This window comes from Lipotes vexillifer, unplaced genomic scaffold (genome assembly GCF_000442215.2).
Source record: "Lipotes vexillifer unplaced genomic scaffold, Lipotes_vexillifer_v1.1 scaffold359, whole genome shotgun sequence".
Classification (NCBI taxonomy): domain Eukaryota; kingdom Metazoa; phylum Chordata; class Mammalia; order Artiodactyla; family Lipotidae; genus Lipotes; species Lipotes vexillifer.
Genome location: NW_006778638.1, coordinates 294,366 through 313,943, shown reverse-complemented (window position 1 = coordinate 313,943; position 19,578 = coordinate 294,366). Strand labels below are relative to the sequence as shown.

Below are 19,578 nucleotides of genomic sequence, written 5' to 3'. Positions count from 1 at the left end.
AAAGAGTAATTTTGCTCCATAAGGCAAAACAATCTATTCGAGGCCCTTTTCATAACGGCTACTCCTGGAAGACAATGTCTATCTAGACATTATTCATGTAGCTTGGTTGATTAGAAAGAAATTCAACCTTTTTTTTTTTTTTTTTACTGCTTTAAGAGAAAAAGCAGTTTCTATGAACTACTTGAATTGAAAGACACATGTCATTTGCTTCTTCTCACATATTTGTGAGTGCAGATTTCTTACTCCTTCAAAAAGGAGCTCCACCATGAGTAGTGGACTACCCTGGCTGCAGGCTCTGAAGACTTCACCCAATCCCTGAATTTTTCCTTCACTAATGAGTGCCAGGCTACCCACAGACGAATGTCTAGAGCTGAGATTAAGACTGCTTTGCTGTACTGGATACTTGCTGAGCTTCTTTTATGAAACTTTCTCTGATCCTCACATTCAGAATTATTCCATCTTTTGTGAGTTCCCGCAAAAAGATGCCCTTTTGAGAGCATTTTATTATGTCCTTCCTCTCTCTATCTTTGCCTACTGAGGCAGATACTTCTGCTCTAACCCTCATTCTTTTCATTGAGGCCATAAGAAAGGGTTTTGTGTCATTACTTGTTTGTTTGCAAACTCCTGCTGAGACAGGAGCTTTCCTTAAATCTCACTTTCCTTGACTGAGCCCATATACCTTGTTAAGCCCTTTTTATTCCCTTTCCCTCATCGATGAAACCACTGGCTTATATCATAAAAAACAGGTGAAAATAACTCCCCTGAAACCAAGACCATTTTTCTCATCTACCTATCATGCCTACCAGATTCCTGAAGCATTGCCTCTACTGTAAGATTGAGACCTTGGAAAGGTAAATTAAACCATATTTCCTCAATGGAGGCAATAATTTGGATGAGTTGACTCTCTTTTTAGAAATTAATCTGTCTTGATATTTGCATATTTTCTACCTCCTCATAGTTGGCCTTTGACATCTCATCCTGTCTCATAAAAGAACAACAAGGAAAAGAATATTTTTGCCTTTTTTTTTTGAGATTTCTAGGGTTATGGTGGTTCATTCTCCACACTCTATTAAGGCAAAAATTTATTTAAACTAACCAAAATTTATTTAAACTAAATTTATTTAGCCCCCACCCCCATCCCGGATGTGACGTCTCGAGTAATTTCAGATGCTCACTAGCTGGATGGAAATATAATTATATACCCTACTATGTACCCATCAATGTGATGTATAAGCAAAGAGATGTATAAGACATCTCTTATACAGTTTCAGTCCTCTCGGGGTGTATAATCTGACTGAGGACACAACAGGCACAAACAAACACACAATTCATGCTGGCTCTGTGCTAAAATTAGCTGTGATTCATGACCTCAAGATAGCTTCTTTATAGTTAGCTTTTCCAGAATTTTTTTTTGGGGGGGTGGTTAGTTTTCTAATCCATAACTTCTTTGCTCCAATTTGCTCTGTTGTATGTACCAAATGAGTCACTTCTTCAACTTGACAGTCTAGTCTCTATAAGCAAGCAGGCCTTGAGAGATGCTGGGATTGCCCTGCCAGTCAGGATCTTTTTATTGGCTTCTGTGTTGCTCATGACCAGCCTGTGAATCATTTTACCTAAAAAACTGACTTGAAGATTGACTGCTCTGTGGAGTTCCCTAATGCTTTACCACACATCACGTGCAAGTGGGTTAGCTACAGAAAAGTTGGTTGTGTAGAAGTCATTTGAGATTGCTATGAATTCTGGGTCAAACTGTGAGTAGCACAGAACTGAATTTCTCTGTTCTGATAGCCTTTCAAACTTCAAATTGCATTCTACTTTCAAATATTTACTGAGTGTAAGGTTTTGTCTTGAAAGCTGTATAAATTATTCTTCTTGCAAGGTTCTTATAGTTTGAGAAGGGACAGAAAATACACGCCATCAGCTGTAGCACAAGGTATCCTGTGGTAAGTGCCATCAAAAAGTTGTTAACGAAGACTGATAGGGACCTAGAGCTGAGAAAGTTTCTGACCCAGAGATCATGGAGAAGGTGGTAGAATTGGAGTGATTTATTTTAGTCTGAGTAGGAGGGTCACAGGTAAATTTGTGGAGAGGGCTTTCCAAGCAAATAAAATGGAGAGTAATAGGATAACAGTAGGGGAGAAGTTTATGGAAAATACTGAGTAATCTGAACTGGCTGGATTTGGATTTGTGAGGCTATAGCAGGACACGGGACATTTATATTAGTGTTAGTGTCTAGAAATAAGGGAATTGGACATTATTGACATTATTGTGTGGCCAATACAGTATTCTTATACAGAGGATGCAGTCATAAGTTTGTTGTTTAAGGAAACCAACTCAGGAAGCAGTAGAGTGCATGGATTTTGTGGACAGAGAGTTCATTCGGGATCTGCTTCTTCATTCATGTTGGACATAACAGAAGCTTTTTCTAGGGCAATAATCGTGAAAATGGAAAGATGAGATCAATTTTGGTGACTTTGGGGGATGACTGGAACGCTTAAGTGTTTCTTTTCTTTTTTTTTTGGATGTTGGTGTATAAAAGTACCTTTGTAGAATGTTGGATCACCACTATTCAATAGGAATATAATCAAAGTCATAAATGCAAAATATATGTAATAAAAATGTTTAAGAGCTGCATTAAAAAAAGGAAAAAAAGAAACATGTAACTTTAATTTTAATAATTGTTAACTCAAATATAAAAAATATTACCATTTCAACATGTAATCGATATAACAATTATTAATGAGATATTTTCATTCATTTTTTTCTTAGCAAATCTATGGGATCCAGTATGTGCTTAGTACTTAAGAGCACATCTCAGTTTGGATGAACAGTATTTCAAGTGCTCCCTAAAGACATTTGCTAGCTAGTGGATAAACTTTTACTTATCTACTTACTACTAATCTACTTTTGCTAATCTACTGTTACTTGGATAAACTCTACTAATCTACTTATCCCATTGTGTCATATTAATTTGTTTCAGTGACATTCTAGAAAGAAGTGTGGCCTGGTTTTACTGATGTTTAAAGCTCTAAGGTATGACAGGGTTTCTTACAGAAGTTAAGTCCTCCAAGAATGATTGCTATATAGGTGGAGCAGAGAATGCTGATTTTGGGCCTGATATTATATTTGGAGGTAGAGATATGGATGTAGGTGTGGGGATAAAAGGGAAGGTTTATACTTCTTAGCCTAACTCAGCCCTGACTTAGGAAACTGTACCTTTCCCCTGTAACCCCCACTGAAGCAAATGTGGTTGAGAAAAGTGAGGGGTATTTCTTTCATTCCCATATTTATAAGAAGTACTCACAGACAAGGAGTTGGTATGATAAATGAGAGATTCATTAAAAATATTTAGTGCTAAAAAAAACATCATGGCTGAAATGCATTTTTTTCTATTAAAAGTGGCATCAATTGTTCCCCATTTAAAAAATGCTTCCTTTTGACATCATACAACTGATTTTCTTTCTCTTTTCCTTATTGTATTAATCATGTTATTAATTTTCATTACCTTACGATGTTTTGACATCTTAAAAATCTTCCTGGCTGGGGAGGGACTGCCCCTCCTAGGGCCAGCCAATTCTTAGAGAAAAAAGGGCTTGTCAGGGAGTATGCCTTTCTTATCAAAATCAACCAATCTTGAGTTTATACTCCCAATAACTCACTTTATTAACTTACATACCAACTCTTCTGCCCTAAATCATCCCAGGGTTAGGTACCAGGCAGCTACAGACTCCTAGAGCCCAAAACCTGCCAAAATATTCAAACTAGCCAATCCTAAATTGTTTCCCCTGCTCTGTCTTGCCTTTTCCATGGAAACCCCAATAAGTGCACGGGCCTATGCTTTACCCTCACTCCTTCTTCTGCATCCTGACCAAATGTGATGTTTCCCATGTGGCCCTGCATAGCATGGTGTGCTCCCTTGTCTCAAGAGATTTAAATAATAAATTCTTCTTTCAATAGCAATGACATTTCTGTGTTGTCACTCAGTCACCTCCATAAATTAAAATCCCATGCGTAAAAATGAGACACCTGTCTGCTTCTTTGTGTCAGTTACTTTACACTTCAGTTATGCTGGACATGTATCCTTGTCAGAAGGTAAATTTAGGACCCATGCTGAAAGGTACGTTGAAGGATTTTTAAATTGTACTTGCACAGTGAAGGGAAGTCTCCCCATCCCCATTGTGCATGGGTAGGGTGGTGTGGGTTGTGGGTAATGAGAACAAAGGGAGCAAAACACTAGTTAAACATTCTTATAAAGGATATTATGAACATTATAAAGAACACTTAAAACACCAGAATGTGGATTATGTATTTAGTACATGCTGGGTGATTTTTTCTATGCTATCTCATTCAATCATCCTCAGTATACAGATGAGATACAAAAAGATAACTTGCTCAAGGTCACACAACTAGGTGTAGGCTGGATTTGAATCAGGTCCTTCTTATTCCATCACCCATGTTCTCACTACTACATGACATTCTCCTTTTCTAAAAGATCTCAAGTTCTGAGTAAAAGAATGAGTCTAAGCACTATAAAACTCTTAGAGGAAAACATAGGCAGAACACTATGACATAAATCACAGCAAGATCCTTTTGGACCCACCTCCTAGAGAAATGGAAATAAAAACAAAAATAAACAAATGGGACCTAAGGAAACTTAAAAGCTTTTGCACAGCAAAGGAAAACATAAACAGGACAAAAAGACAACCCTCAGAATGAGATAATATATTTGTAAATGAAGCAACTGACAAAGGATTAATCTCCAAAATATACAAGCTGCTCATGTAGCTCAGTATCAAAAAAACAAATAACACAATCCAAAAATGGGCAGGAGATATAAATAGACATTTCTCCCACAGATTTCCAACAAACACATGAAAGGATGCTCAACATCATTAATCATTAGAGAAATGCAAATTAAAACTACAATGAGGTATCACCTCACACCAGTCAGAAGGGACATCATCAGAAAATCTACAAACAATAAATGTTGGAGAGGGTGTGGAGAATTCAAAATTCAAATTCAAGTTCAAAAAGAGGCATGTACAATGTTCATTGCAGCACTCTTTACAATAGCCAGGACATGGAAGCAACCTAAGTGTCCATTGACAGATAAATGGATAAAGAAGATGTGACCACAAATACAATGGAATATTACTCAGCCATAAAAAGAAACGAAATTGAGTTATTTGTAGTGAGGTGGATGGGCCTAGAGTCTGTCATACAGAGTGAAGCAAGTCAGAAAGGGAAAAACAAATACCATATGCTAACACATATATATGGGATCAAAAGAAAACAAAAAGTGTTCCAAAGAACCTAGGGGCAGGACAGGAATAAAGATGCAGACATAGAGAATGGACTCGCGGACATGGGAGGGAGAATGGTAAGCTGGGACGAAGTGAGAGAGTAGCACTGACATATGTACACTACCAGATGTAAAGTAGATAGCTAGTGGGAAGCAGTCTCATAGCACAGGGAGATCAGCTTGGTGCTTTGTGACCACCTAGAGGGGTGGGACAGGGAGGGCGGGAGGGAGACGCAAGAGGGAGGAGATATATGTATATGTATAGCTGATTCACTTTGTTATAAAGCAGAAACTAACATACCATTGTAAAGCAATTATACTCCAATAAAGAAGTTAAAAAAATAAAATAAACATACTTGGAGGGCTGCAGCATTAGTAATGTTTTCTTATTCTGGATGCCTGATGCATGGCATATTTTTAGATATAGTGATCAGGGGTCAGTCGAGAATATGGGGGAAAAAATACAGATTTTATTTAGCAATGAACAGGGTGTGAGGTATAGTGATTTGGGGTCATGTGGAAGACAGTGACAGACCTTGACAGCCAAGGAGTGTTTCTTGTATTAGGAAAGGAGCAATTCAGGCTCCAGAGGTCTGGCCAGAATGCCGGCAACTGTTGGAAGAAGTCTGTGCAGAAGAGAGGGACTTATATAGCTGCCAAAACAAGTGGAAAAGAAAAGGGAGTGGCAAGTTTCAGCTTTTTTTAGACCACTTTATGACTTCGTGATCTAATTTATTAATTTTCTCAAGTCTACTATATTAATGCTATAACTCAGTCTGTATTTGTAAATTTTTCATGGAAACAGAGGCTCTGATGCTTTAGACTTAAGATACATGATGCGGGAATTTCCTAGGCAATGAGTAAAAATAAGAGGAATGCAATATAACAATAGAACACTTACCTTTCATAGCTCCTCGAGGATAATGAATCATGTAAAGATTTTTCTTCTATAATAAAATACTTTATGTCAACACACTTTTCACATGGATAAATGAGTAGATAGGAAAAGAAGGATGGATATGCATAATAAACTACATAAAAAGCAAACCAAACTAGTGCCTCTGAAGGGGCAAAGAAAAGGGTGTGAAATTGGATCAAGAAGGAAATATCATTGGAAATATGAGATTAGCTGGAAAGTAAACATCTAATTTGATTCTCATATGTGATTATTAAAATTATTTTTTCATTAAAATATTTATTTATGGTTTAATAGATTCTGATTATACTCACTGATGACCTCCTTGAGTCTTCAGATGACTTCAAATTACAAAATTTCAAGACAACAATTTCCCAAAGATTAAACTGAGACATAATTGGATTCCTAATACTTGGAAACTTGGATTCAAATTTTTAAATTAAATAGAAATGTGGAAAAGATAAAGTGACATAACATGGGTTTAGCAGAAAGATTCTCCATGTGTTCCCCTGCTAAATAATCTCTGCTCATAGATTATTGGAAAATGTCAGACAATGCAAAAGAAAGGGTATTCCTATGCTGGATGAAGCAGTGAAAACTTGAAAAGTGACTCATTGCCTCTAAACAGGAGCTATTTCAGTTCCCTTTTATTTATATACCTTTTAGTTCAGTGCAAGAAAATATAGTGTGACTTCTAGATGTTCAACATATTCTAGAGCAGATTTTGTTCTAGTTTCCTGAAAATAGATAAAATAACCAGAGTTTTCTAAATATAGAGATAGGAAGTAAAAACTGGGAGATATGCAGGAGGAATTACGAATGATGAGTCAGTTGGTACTAAGCTTCAAGGACTCTTAAAATTAAATCTGTTTTCCCCATAGTACCAAAAGCAAGACAGTGACAACATAATTAGAGTTTAGCAATAAGAATGGGCTCTAAATTTAGTGTTTGCCAGAAGACTTTTCTCCCTTGGACTCAATCTAATTTCCTTCTGAAAAAATATCCAGATTAAGGCACTTTGTGAAAGGATCCACCCTCTCAGTTTTTTTGTTTGTTTGTTTGTTTTTTGGTTTTCGGTTTTTTTCATTCTGGAGAAGAGAACTTCTGAATTCTGGAGGAAAAGAAAATCTAAAACATGTGAGATAATTCCTCCCCTGCAAATTCTGAATACACATGTAAAACTATGAAAGATAATAGATTTTCTTTTGCTTATAAATTTCTTGTTTTTCTCTGATTTCTCCCTTCCTTTGTTTCTCACCTCACTGAGGGCATTCAATAAGAGAAATGGAAAATAAAAAAACCCAAAAAGTTCTCATTTACAGTATAGTAGTGGTCTTAGGCTTTAAAAATTATGAAATATTTGATTGGGTTATTTATTTTGCTAGTGAGCTGTGGGGAACACACAGACTCTTTCATCTGATGCCAGATGTATGTGTTTCCAGGCCGTACATTCACCCTTGGTACTATGTAAACCCTCTAGAATTTACCTGTAATCTCAGAATAGGGAGGGGACTAAATTGCTTAAAATTTAGTTTTCTTCACTCAGTAGAATGAGGACCCAAAGTATAAAACGAGTTGAAGAACAATGGTACATTTCTCCATGATCAAAATTTTGCCTAAAATTTGTGCTTATCGCAGTAGCTTTCTCAAAATTTGTGCGCGATTGAGGTTGGGGATGAGATATATTTAGGAGAGAAGGGGGTTGTCATCTCTCTTCTCTTTCCTTCTTAACTTAGGGCATTGGGTTATCTACAATGAAAGCATTTCTATTCCTCCAGTACACTGCCATCTTTTCCAAATTTGTCCATCAATGCCTCATTTCTCCATTGCTGGTCACTGTACAGAAATATGGCCAAGGACACCCTCACCCTCATATAACGCCATTTCTCACAGAATCATGCAGGTATCAGAGGTTCTATCATCTCCCAAACCCACTTACCTTCCTTTCTGAGACCCAAGTTATTCTGGAGGCAAGGATGCAAAACCTTTTTAGCTTAGTGAACAAATACCAAACATATATAGGTAGGAAAGGGATGGACAAAATATAGGCAAACATGAAAAAATATGGAAGAATTGACCTGGAGAGAAAGGAGAAAGTGGAAATATGAGCACAGATTTTCTTGTTGAGAATGTAAACCAGTTTGCTCATGAGTCATTTTCCCTGCTAGGAGGAATATATTTTTGGTGTGATCATGCTGAGTAAAGTATATGCCATACGCAGAGACTTTGGTATGAACATGGGAGCACTTGGGAGCAATGTCTAATTCTCTGGGGAGCTGGGGATTGTATTTGCCTTTTTAGAACCTTTTTCCTTTGTTGAGGTAGATGCTGTCGCAAGGACCCTTGCTCTTGCTGCTCTGCTCCTGCATGGCTGGCTGCTTGGCCACTCTTTGTCAGACGGTAACCAGAGAGCAGAACAAGGGCACCATTTCTATACTGTGAGCAACAGAAGTCATTATTGTGATGACAGTGGGAACCCCCTTGTTTCCCCTCCAGTGAAGTTTGCCATGTGTGTTCCCCATGGGAACTGGCTGCCATTCCCCCATGAATTTAATGGGGTGCTTGGTGTGGTGGGGCTATGGGTCATGGAGACCTGTGGACAGCTGTCCACACCAGTCACATTCACAGGGGAAATCACCCTTGGTTTGTTTGTGTCTAAGGCCAATGCTTGTCTAGAAACAAAAACCACAGCATCACTTAGAACAATTTAGAGTGGTCAGTGGCAAACCCTGGGGAGACTGTGAGGAGGGAGGAGAGGTGTGTGTTCCAGGGATCTCTGGTTGTGGCTCTAACCTGTGTGGAGAAGCCAACTCAGTGCTATCTCAAGCTCCAGTGTCGAGTTTCTCACTTTAGGGAGCAATAAATCTACACAGCTGAGCAGAGAGCTTGGGTAAAGGTGGGAGAGAAGAGGAGAGGCTCCATCGGCCTGGGAGATGCTGCTCTATCTTTGTCTGTTTGCTTTTCTTTCTGTCACCCCACCCTTAGCATGTAATTCATGTCCATTACATATCTGTTGAAAGAATAAATAAATATTTTGGGGTGAAATGGTTGATTCCACTATAGTTACTTTAATAAGTAAGTGATTATTAATAATGAGTCTATAAATATTTGGTCTTTTGTTATCTGCAGTTCTGTTATTTTAATGACCAAATTGTCTAACAATCTTACTAATAACTCAGCCATGATGGTCAGACAGAAACCTCATTGATAAAAATAACTATGGGTCCAATAACTCTGTGGATGTTTTTGTATTTCTGAGAACATGGTCTTAGGCCCCAGAAAAGGGAATCTGCATACATGGTGACATTAACTGACACTCCCTCTCCTCCAAAGGGAAGCATTTGGAGTTTGAGAGAATTCATTCGGTGACTGCAGTATCTATGATCTGATGGCTCAGACGCAGCCAATATTCCTTTATGTGAGAGGAGAGAGCTTTGCAATGAAAGCAGGGCAGGGAGGAAGCAGCAATCCTTGGGTGCAATAATGCCGAGGTCTTATTCTCAAAGAGTAGGAGAAAAACCCTGCAAATGGGAAGAATGTGCTTTCCTCTTAGGAGATTATACTCTCTTTTCTTTGGTGATCCTAGAGGAGTATGACTGCAGCCATCACTGGGAAAGAGCTTCTACTCATGGGTGCACAGCACATCGTTGCCCCTTAGAATCAGCAGGAGCCTGGGAAAGAGAAAATTCCTAATAACACTTTGCTAAAGTCTGAGTTGGCAGAGTTTGGCAGAGTTTGCAAAATGCAAAATGAAGTAAAGACATCAATAGACATTTGTTCTGTGGGACATGTAGAATTTTCCTGGAACTGGAGTGGGTTCTGGGGAAAGGGGAGTTTTCCAAGGGAAGAGGGGATCAAAGGATTGCTAGGGAGAAGAGCTTAGGGAACAAGGGCATTCCCATGTAGGGGAGTTTCTCTAAGGGCCTGGATGGAGAAGTTCTATTTTCAAGGAAATGTGTTAATTAAATTAGGTTACAACTGGTCCTATGTTGTAATCCTTTCAGATGCTTACTTGATATTTCTGTAAAAGATTATTCAGACTTCTGTTGGATCTCAGGGACAGGGGCTGCTTGGTCTTCTCACCTCTTGTGTTACCAGGCAGAGGATGCTGACCAGCAAATAACCCCAGAGAGCTGGTAAAACCCATTCTATAACTATCCCCTCTTGAGACACACTGATGATGCACATTGATCCATCCTTCAAGGTAAAAAGAGGGTTCTCTGCATTCTAGTACATAAAAACCCATCTCCCACTCTTTTTGCCAAAGACTGAGGTATCTTATGGGCCAGTGTGATCCTGCAAATCAGAATTTTTGTTGCTTGTGGTTTTAAGGAAGCTGAAACTTGAAGAGAGCATTAGCCTTTCCTTTTCCATCTAAATTACACACTTAAATGACATTCCTAGATGAGAATTTAAATTATCCTAAAATATGAGGATAAAATTAGAAAAATTATTTAAAAAACTATTTTTGCAAGCTGTTAGAATTTCATTAGGCAAACTTCTGTTTACTTTAGACTTGTTCTTCATTTCATATATATTGGGTATGTGACCTTATTTTCCAGATCATTTTAGCTTGCATTTTGTGTACATTTAAGCCAGTATGTATCTTTTCACGTACTTGGTGCATTTTTGGGCTTTAAGTGGGAAGCCACATCTGTTATATGTATTTTATAATTACATGTGGCACTGCTTGGATATTGCAGATTCAATTGACAAGCCCTCATTGATTTGTTATCCCGCCTGTACAATGAAAACATGAGATCTGTCTGTTATTTGAATCTAGGTCCTTCTTACAATTAATCCTCTTTTGTAAGCAATTGATGTTACTTTAGCAACAATATTAAGTTAAATAGTTACTCAGGGTCTTTCTTCTAGGACTGTATTCATTTTCATCTTTTAAAATTGTTTTTCATAAGCTTCCTTTGTTAATTATGGTTCTTACCTTAAAGTACTAGTTGTTTACAGTGTTGCGCTCACCTTCACAATTTTCAGGGAAATCAATTGTTAAACCTCTGGAATTTCACCTAGTATATGTCATGTGGTCAACTGGCTCATGGAGGGGACACTTTTCATGGTACCATTAAGTATGCCTTTTAATTATAGGAAAAAGACCCCAATATTTGAAAATCGAATTATTAATACCAGTCATCTTGAATTTAGCATGGGCAGTAATTAAGTAGAATACTGGGGACAAAATTTTTTTTGTATATTAATAAATGGGTTGTTTCTCAAAATTAATCTGATAGGAGAAAGGATAATCTTTTCAATAAATAGTGTTGGGAAAACTAAATAGCTACATGCAAACAAATGAATTTAGACCACTATCTTGCCATAGAGAAAAATAAACTCATAATGAATTAAACACTTGAACATAAGGCCTGAAACCATAAATCTCCTAGAAGAAAACATAGGGAGTATGCTCTTTGACATCAGTCTTAGCAATAACTTTCTGTAAATGTCTTCTCACTTGAAGGAAACAAAGCAATAATAAACAAATGGGACTACATCAAACTAAAAAGTTTCTGCACAGAAAAAAAAAAGAGAAAAAAACAAAAAATCCCCTGAAAAGCCATCAACAAAATAAAAAGACAATCTACAGAGTGGGAGAAAATATATGCAAATTATATATCCTAAAAAGGGTTAATATCCAAAATAAACACAGAACTCATACAACACAACAAACAACCCAATTAAAAAATGGGCAGAGGACCTGAATAGATATTTTTCCAAAGAAGACATAGAGATAACCAACAGGGACATGCAAAGATGTTCAACATCACTATTAAGGAAATACAAATCAAAACCACAATGAGATATCACTTCATACCTGTTAGAATGGCTATTATCAATAAGCCAAAAAATAGAAAGTGTTGAAGAAGATGTGGAGAAAAGAGAACTCATACATTGTTGGTGGGAATGTAAATTGGTGCAGCCACTATGGAAAACAGTATGGAGATTCCTCAAAAAATTAAAAATAGAACTACAATATGAACCAGCTATTCCACTTCTGGATATTTATCCAAAGAAAACAAAAACACTAACTCAAAAATTTATATATACCCCTCTGTTCAGAGCAACATTATGTACAATTAGCAAACATATGGCAGCAACCTAAGTGCCCATCGATGAATGAATTATAAAGGACATGTAGAGAGGGCAGACAGCAGAAGCAAGAAGTACCAAAACCCTGCAGCCTGTGGAAATAAAACCACATTCACAGAAAGATGGACAAGATGAAAAGGCAGAGGGCTATGTACCAGAGGGAGGAACAAGATGAAACCCCAGGAAAACAACTAAATGAAGTGGCGATAGGCAACCTTCCAGAAAAAGAATTCAGAATAATGATAGTGAAGATGATCCAGGACCTCGGAAAAAGAATGGAGGCAAAGATCGAGAAGATGTAAGAAATGTTTAACAAAGACCTAGAAGAATTAAAGAACAAACAAACAGAGATGAACAGTACAATGACTGAAGTGAAAAATACACTAGAAGGAATCAATAACAGAATAACTGAGGCAGAAGAACGGATAAGTGACCTGGAAGGCAGAATGGTGGAATTCACGGCTGTGGAACAGAATAAAGAAAAAAGAATGAAAAGAAATGAAGACAGACTAAGAGACCTCTGGGACAACATTAAATGCAACAACATTCACATTATAGGGGTCCCAGAAGGAGAAGAGAGAGAGAAAGGACCTGAGAAAATATTTGAAGAGATTATAGTCGAAAACTTCCCTAACATGGGAAAGGAAATAGCTACCCAAATACAGGAAGTTCAGAGAGTCTCATACAGGATAAACCCAAGGAGAAACATGCCAAGACACATAGTAATCAAATTGGCAAAAATTAAAGACAAAGAAAAATTACTGAAAGCAGCAAGAGAAAAACGACAAATAACATACAAGGGAACTCCCACAAGGTTAACAGCTGATTTCTCGGCCGAAAATCTACAAGCCAGAAGCGGGTGCCATGACATATTTAAAGTGATGAAAGGGAAGAACCAAGATTACTCTACCTGGCAAGGATCACATTCAGGTTAGATGGAGATATCAAAAGCTTTACAGACAAGCAAAACCTAAGAGAATTCAGCACCACCAAACCAGCTCTACAACAAATGCTAAAGGAACTTCTCTAAGTGGGAAACACAAGAGAAGAAAAGGACCTACAAAAACAAACCCAAAACAATTAAGAAAATGGTAATAGGAACATACATATTGATAATTACCTTACATTTGAATGGATTAAATGCTCCAACCAAAAGACACAGGCTCACTGAATGGATACAAAAACAAGGCCTGTATATATGCTGTCTACAGGAGACCCACTTGAGACCTAAGGACACATACAGACTGAAAGTGAGGGGATGGAAAAAGATATTCCATGCAAATGGAAATCAAAAGAAAGCTGGAGTAGCAATACACATATCAGATAAAATAGACTTTAAAATAAATGTCACAAGAGACAAGAAAGGACACTACATAATGATCAAGGGATCAATACAAGAAGAAGATATAACAATTATAAATATATATGCACACAACATAAGAACACATCAATACACAAGGCAACTGCTAACAGCTATAAAAGGGGAAATCAACAATAACACAATAATAGTGGGGGACTTTAATGCCTCACTTACACCAATGGACAAATCATCCAAACAGAAAGTTAATAAGGAAACACAAGCTTTAAATAACACAATAGACCAGATAGATTTAATTGATATTTATAGGACATTCCATCTGAAAACAGCAGATTACACTTTCTTCTCTAGTGCACACAGAACATTCTCCAGGATAGATTACATCTTGGGTCACAAATCAAGCCTGAAGAAATTTAGGAAAATTGAAATCATATCACACATCTTTTCTGACCACAATGCTATGAGATTAGAAATCAATTATAGGCAAAAAATGTAAAAAACACAAACACATGGAGGCTAAACAATATGTTACTAAATAACCAAGAGATCACTGAAGAAATCAAAGAGGAAATCAAAAAATACCTAGAGACAAATGACAATGAAAACATGACAAAGCAAAACCTATGGGGTGCAGCAAAGGCAGTTCTAAGAGGAAAATTTATAGCAATACAATCCTACCTCAAGAAACAAGAACAATCTCAAATAAACAATCTAACCTTACACCTAAAGGAAATACAGAAAGAATAACAAACAAAACCCGGAATTAGAAGAAGGAAAGAAATCATAAAGATCAGAGCAGAAATAAATGAAATAGAAACAAAGAAAACAATGACAAAAATCAACAAAACTAAAAGCAGATTCTTTGAGAAGATAAACAAAATTGATAAACCATTAGCCAGACTCATGAAGAAAAAGAGGGAGAGGACTCAAATCAATAATATTAGAAATGAAAAAGGAGAAGTTACAACAGATACCACAGAAATACAAAGCATCCTAAGAGAATATTACAAGCAACTCTATGCCAATAAAATGGACAACCTGGAAGAAATGGACAAATTCTTAGAAAGGTATAACCTGCCAAGACTGAACCAGGAAGAAATAGAAAATATGAACAGACAATCACAAGTAATGAAATTGAAACTGTGATTAAAAATCATCCAACAAACAAAAGTCCAGGACCAGATGGCTTCACAGGTGAATTCTATCAAACATTTAGAGAAGAGGTAACATCCATCCTTCTCAAACTCTTGCAAAAAATTGCAGAGGAAGGAACACTCCCAAACTCATTCTATAAGTCCACCATCACCCTGATACCAAAACCAGACAAAGATAATACAAAAAAAGAAAATTACAGACCAATATCACTGATGAATATAGATGCAAAAATCCTCAACAAAATACTAGCAAACAGAATCCGACAACACATTAAAAGGATCATACACCGTGACCAAGTGGGATTTATTCCAGGGATGCAAGGATTCTTCAATATACACAAGTCAATCAATGTGATACACCATATTAACAAATTGAAGAAGAAAAACCATATGATCATCTCAATAGATGGAGAAAAAGCTTTTGACAAAATTCAACACCGATTTCTGATGAAAACTCTCCAGAAAGTGGGTATACAGGGAACCTACCTCAACATAATAAAGGCCATATACCACAAACCCACAGCTAACAACATTCTCAATGGTGAAAAATTGAAAACATTACCTCTAAGATCAGAAACAAGACAAAGATCTCCACTCTTGCCACTATTATTCAACACAGTTTTGGAAGTCCTAACCACAGCAATCAGAGAAGAAAAAGAAATAAAGGGAGTACAAATTGGAAAAGAAGAAGTAAAATTGTCACTGTTTGTGGATGACATGATACTATGCATAGAGAATCCTAAAGATGCCACCAGAAAACTCCTAGAGCTAATCAATGAATTCGGTAATATTGAAGGAGTCAAAATTAATGCACAGGAATCTCTTGCATTCCTATACACTAATGATGAAAAATGTGAAAGAGAAATTAAGGAAACACTCCCATTTACCATTGCAACAAAAAGAATAAAATACCTAGGAAAAACCTACCTAGGGAGACAAAAGACCTGTATGCAGAAAACTATAAGACACTGATGAAAGAAATTAAAGATGATACAAACAGATGGAGAGATATACCACGTTCTTGTATTGGAAGAATCAATATTGTGAAAATGACTATACTACCCAAAGCAATCTACAGATTCAATGCAATCCCTATCAAATTACCAATGGTATGTTTTACAGAACAAGAAGAAAAAATCTTAAAATTTGTATGGAGACACAAAAGACCCTGAATAGCCAAAGCAGTACTGAGGGAAAAAAACGGAGCTGGAGGAATCAGACTCCCTGACTTCAGACTATACTACAAAGTAATTAAGACAATATGGTACTGGCACAAAAACAGAAATATAGATCAATGGAACAGGATAGAAAGCTCAGAGGTAAACCCACACAGATATGGTCAACTAATCTATGACAAAGGAGGCAAGGATATACAGTGGAGAAAAGACAGTCTGTTCAGTAAGTGGTGTTGGAAAAACTGGACAGCTTCATATAAAAGAATGAAATTAGAACATTCCCTAACACCATACACAAAAATAAACTCAAAATTGTTTAGAGACCTAAATGTAAGACTGGACACTATAAAACTCTTAGAGGAATACACAGGAAGAACACTCTTTGACATAAATCACAGCAAGATCTTTTTTGATCCACCTCCTAGAGTAATGGAAATAAAAACAAAAATAAACCAATGGGAGCTAATGAAACTTAAAAGCTTTTGCACAGCAAAGGTAACTACAAACAAGATGAAAAGACAACCCTCAGAATGGGGGAAAATATTTGAAAATAAATCAATGGACAAAGGATTAATCTCCAAAATATATAAACAGCTCAAGCAGCTCAATATTTAAAAAACAAACAACCCAATCAAAAAATGAGCAGAAGACCTAAATAGACATTTCTCCAAAGAAGACATACAGATGGCCAAGTAGCACATGAAAAGCTGCTCAACATCACTATTTGTTAGAGAAATACAAATCAGAACTACAATGAGGTATCACCTCACACCAGTTAGAATGGGCATCATCAGAAAATCTACAAACAGCAAATGCTGGAGAGGGTGTGGAGAAAAGGGAACCCTCTTGCAGTGTTGGTGGGAAAGTAAATTGATACAGCCACTATGGAGAACAGTATGGAGGTTCCTTAAAAAACTAAAAATAGAATTACCATATGACCCAGCAATCCCACTACTGGGCATATATCCTGAGAAAACCATAATTCAAAAAGACCATGCACCCTAATGTTCATTGCAGAACTATTTACAATAGCCAGGACATGGAAGCAACCTAAATGTCCATCGACAGACGAATGGATAAAGGAGGTGTGGTACATATATACAATGGAATATTACTCAGCCATAAAAAGGAACGAAATTGGGTCATTTGTAGAGACATGGATGGATCTAGAGACTGTCATACAGAGTGAAGTAAGTTAGAAAGAGCAAAGCAAATATCGTATATTAACGCATATATGTGGAACCTAGAAAAATGGTACAGATGAACCAGTTTGCAGGGCAGAAATTGAGACACAGATGTAGAGAACAAATGTATGGACACCAAGTGGGGAAAGTGGCGGGGCATGGTGGTGGTGGTGTGATGAATTGGGCGATTGGGATTGACATATATACACTAATACATATAAAATGGATTACTAATGAGACCGTGTTGTATAAAAAAATAAATAAAATTAAATAAAAAAATTAAAACGAAAAGTAAAAAAAAAGATGTAATATATATATAAATGTAATATATGTATATAATAGAATACTACTTAGTCAATAAAAAGAAGGTAAAATCTTGCCATTTGTGACATGGATGGATGGACCTTGAGGGTATTATGTCATGGGAAATAAGTCAGATGGAGAAAGACAAATCCAGTATGATGTCACTCATTTGTGGAATATAAAACAAAACAAAATAAATGAACAAATGAAATCAAATAAAAACAAACACACTGATCAATATGGAGAACAGAGTAGTGGTTACCAGAGGGGAAAGGGGGTGGAGGGAGGGTGAAATGCATATAAGTTGTCAACTGTATAGTGATGGATGGAAACTACACTTTTGGTGATGAGCATGCTGTAGCATATACAAAATAGAAATATAATGTTGTACACATGAAACTTATATAATGTTGTAAACCAATGTTACCTCAATAAAAACAAATTTAATCTGATAAAGTATCATTTAGCAGATTTAGTCATTTAGTCAGTCAGTGAAATGCATGATGTTTTTCATTTAAGTTTCTTTTTTTTTTTTCCAATATTAAAATGCCTGGTAATTGACTACAACTCACAGGCCAAGAAGCAACATTAGGGAACTCGAAGGGTCTTCTTATGAACGTGAAGAGAGAGTGTGATAATGGAATTCACATCCTGCAGAAATATGTTTGCTTATTATAATTTGGCTTCCTGCAGCTCCTCCAAATGCCTTTCAATGTGAGAAGCAAGACAAGGAGCCTACAGACCTGCCTTCTGTTGTCTAACTGTGTCAATTAGTGAAGTAATACAAGAGTCTCATATGAGAGAGGTTAAGATATCACTGCCTCTGCTATTATATGGAACCCAAACACCAGTGTTTTGAACTGTGAACTTTGACTTAATTGTTTGAATGGTGGGATAGCAGTGTTCATGGGGCAGGAAATCTATGTCACACACACATTCTTCATATAAATCATATAGTATAGGGACAAAAATATATAAACTGGTAAATATACCAATAAACAACTTTTAAATAGTTTTTCCTGATTCTGGTAATAGATTGGTGAATTCATCTTATTTGGGAGGTTGGGAGGTCAGGAGTGAGGGGGGATATAGAACAATGTGTGGGAAAAAAATTACGTTCATGTAAGTGATTTGTAAATCCTAAGTGATGAGCAAATTGCAGCTGCCATTATTATTTTGTCTATTTTCTTCCATGATAATCTGACTACATTCATAGCTCACTGAATCACCTTAACTCAGGGACAATATTCTCTAGGTGATTTTTGTTGTAATCGAATTTTCCAAAAGAACAAGATGGCATAGTTACTTTGCATTTTAGTAAAATGAAGGGTTCAAATCTCTAATACATTGCATTCAAGGGAAATAAAATTTCTTCAGAAAGTTCATAACTATGATCAAAATACAATTTGAATAACTAGGTAGTTACAACGTTATAGAAACTCCTCATTGTTTTTAAAAGGTCCAACTAGGAATGTGACTTTACAAATGGTACATTCCTTTTCTGCTTAAACAGTATAAATACTAGATGCTACCAAAATAAAATACCTAGTATTGTAGAAAAGTATTAATTAATTTTCTTGGAAAATATTTTGTTATTATGGAAAATTTCAAGGTAACAGAAAAGTTTATAGAAGCCCAAATATATGTATGTATGTATGTATGTATGTATGTATGTATGTATATGTATATATATATATATATATATATATATATAAAATCAAGCTCCAATGATTCCAGACATTCAGGAGGTCAGAAACTTAAAGAGTAAAACACTATAAATCTCAGATCATTTTTTTATTGCTGTGAATCAGGTATACTTGCAGATTTTGTATATATATGATATATATATATATATGATATATATATATATATATATGATAGAAAATAAATAACCAGAAAATGTGACATAAAGTCTGGTTACTATATGTGCAGTTTACACCTTGGGATAGCCATCAATCCTCCTTGAATTCCTGTCATGGAGTGGTAGTTTCTGGTCTCTCTTTTGATCCTGCCCTAAATCTGTGCTCTCTGCAGTGCCAGATATAAAACCTTTCCTCCAATTTCAACAAATTTGTGTCTACTGAGTCCATCTGAAAGAATAACTTTCAGAATTCTCCCTCCCTA

General features: G+C 36.4%; 1 pseudogene; it reads left to right on the top strand.

The window, feature by feature from the left end:
- Window positions 1-8,929, top strand: part of LOC103075149 (CDK5 and ABL1 enzyme substrate 2-like) — a 77,294-nt pseudogene extending 68,365 nt beyond the window's left edge.
- The last annotated feature ends 10,649 nt before the right edge of the window (window positions 8,930-19,578 follow it).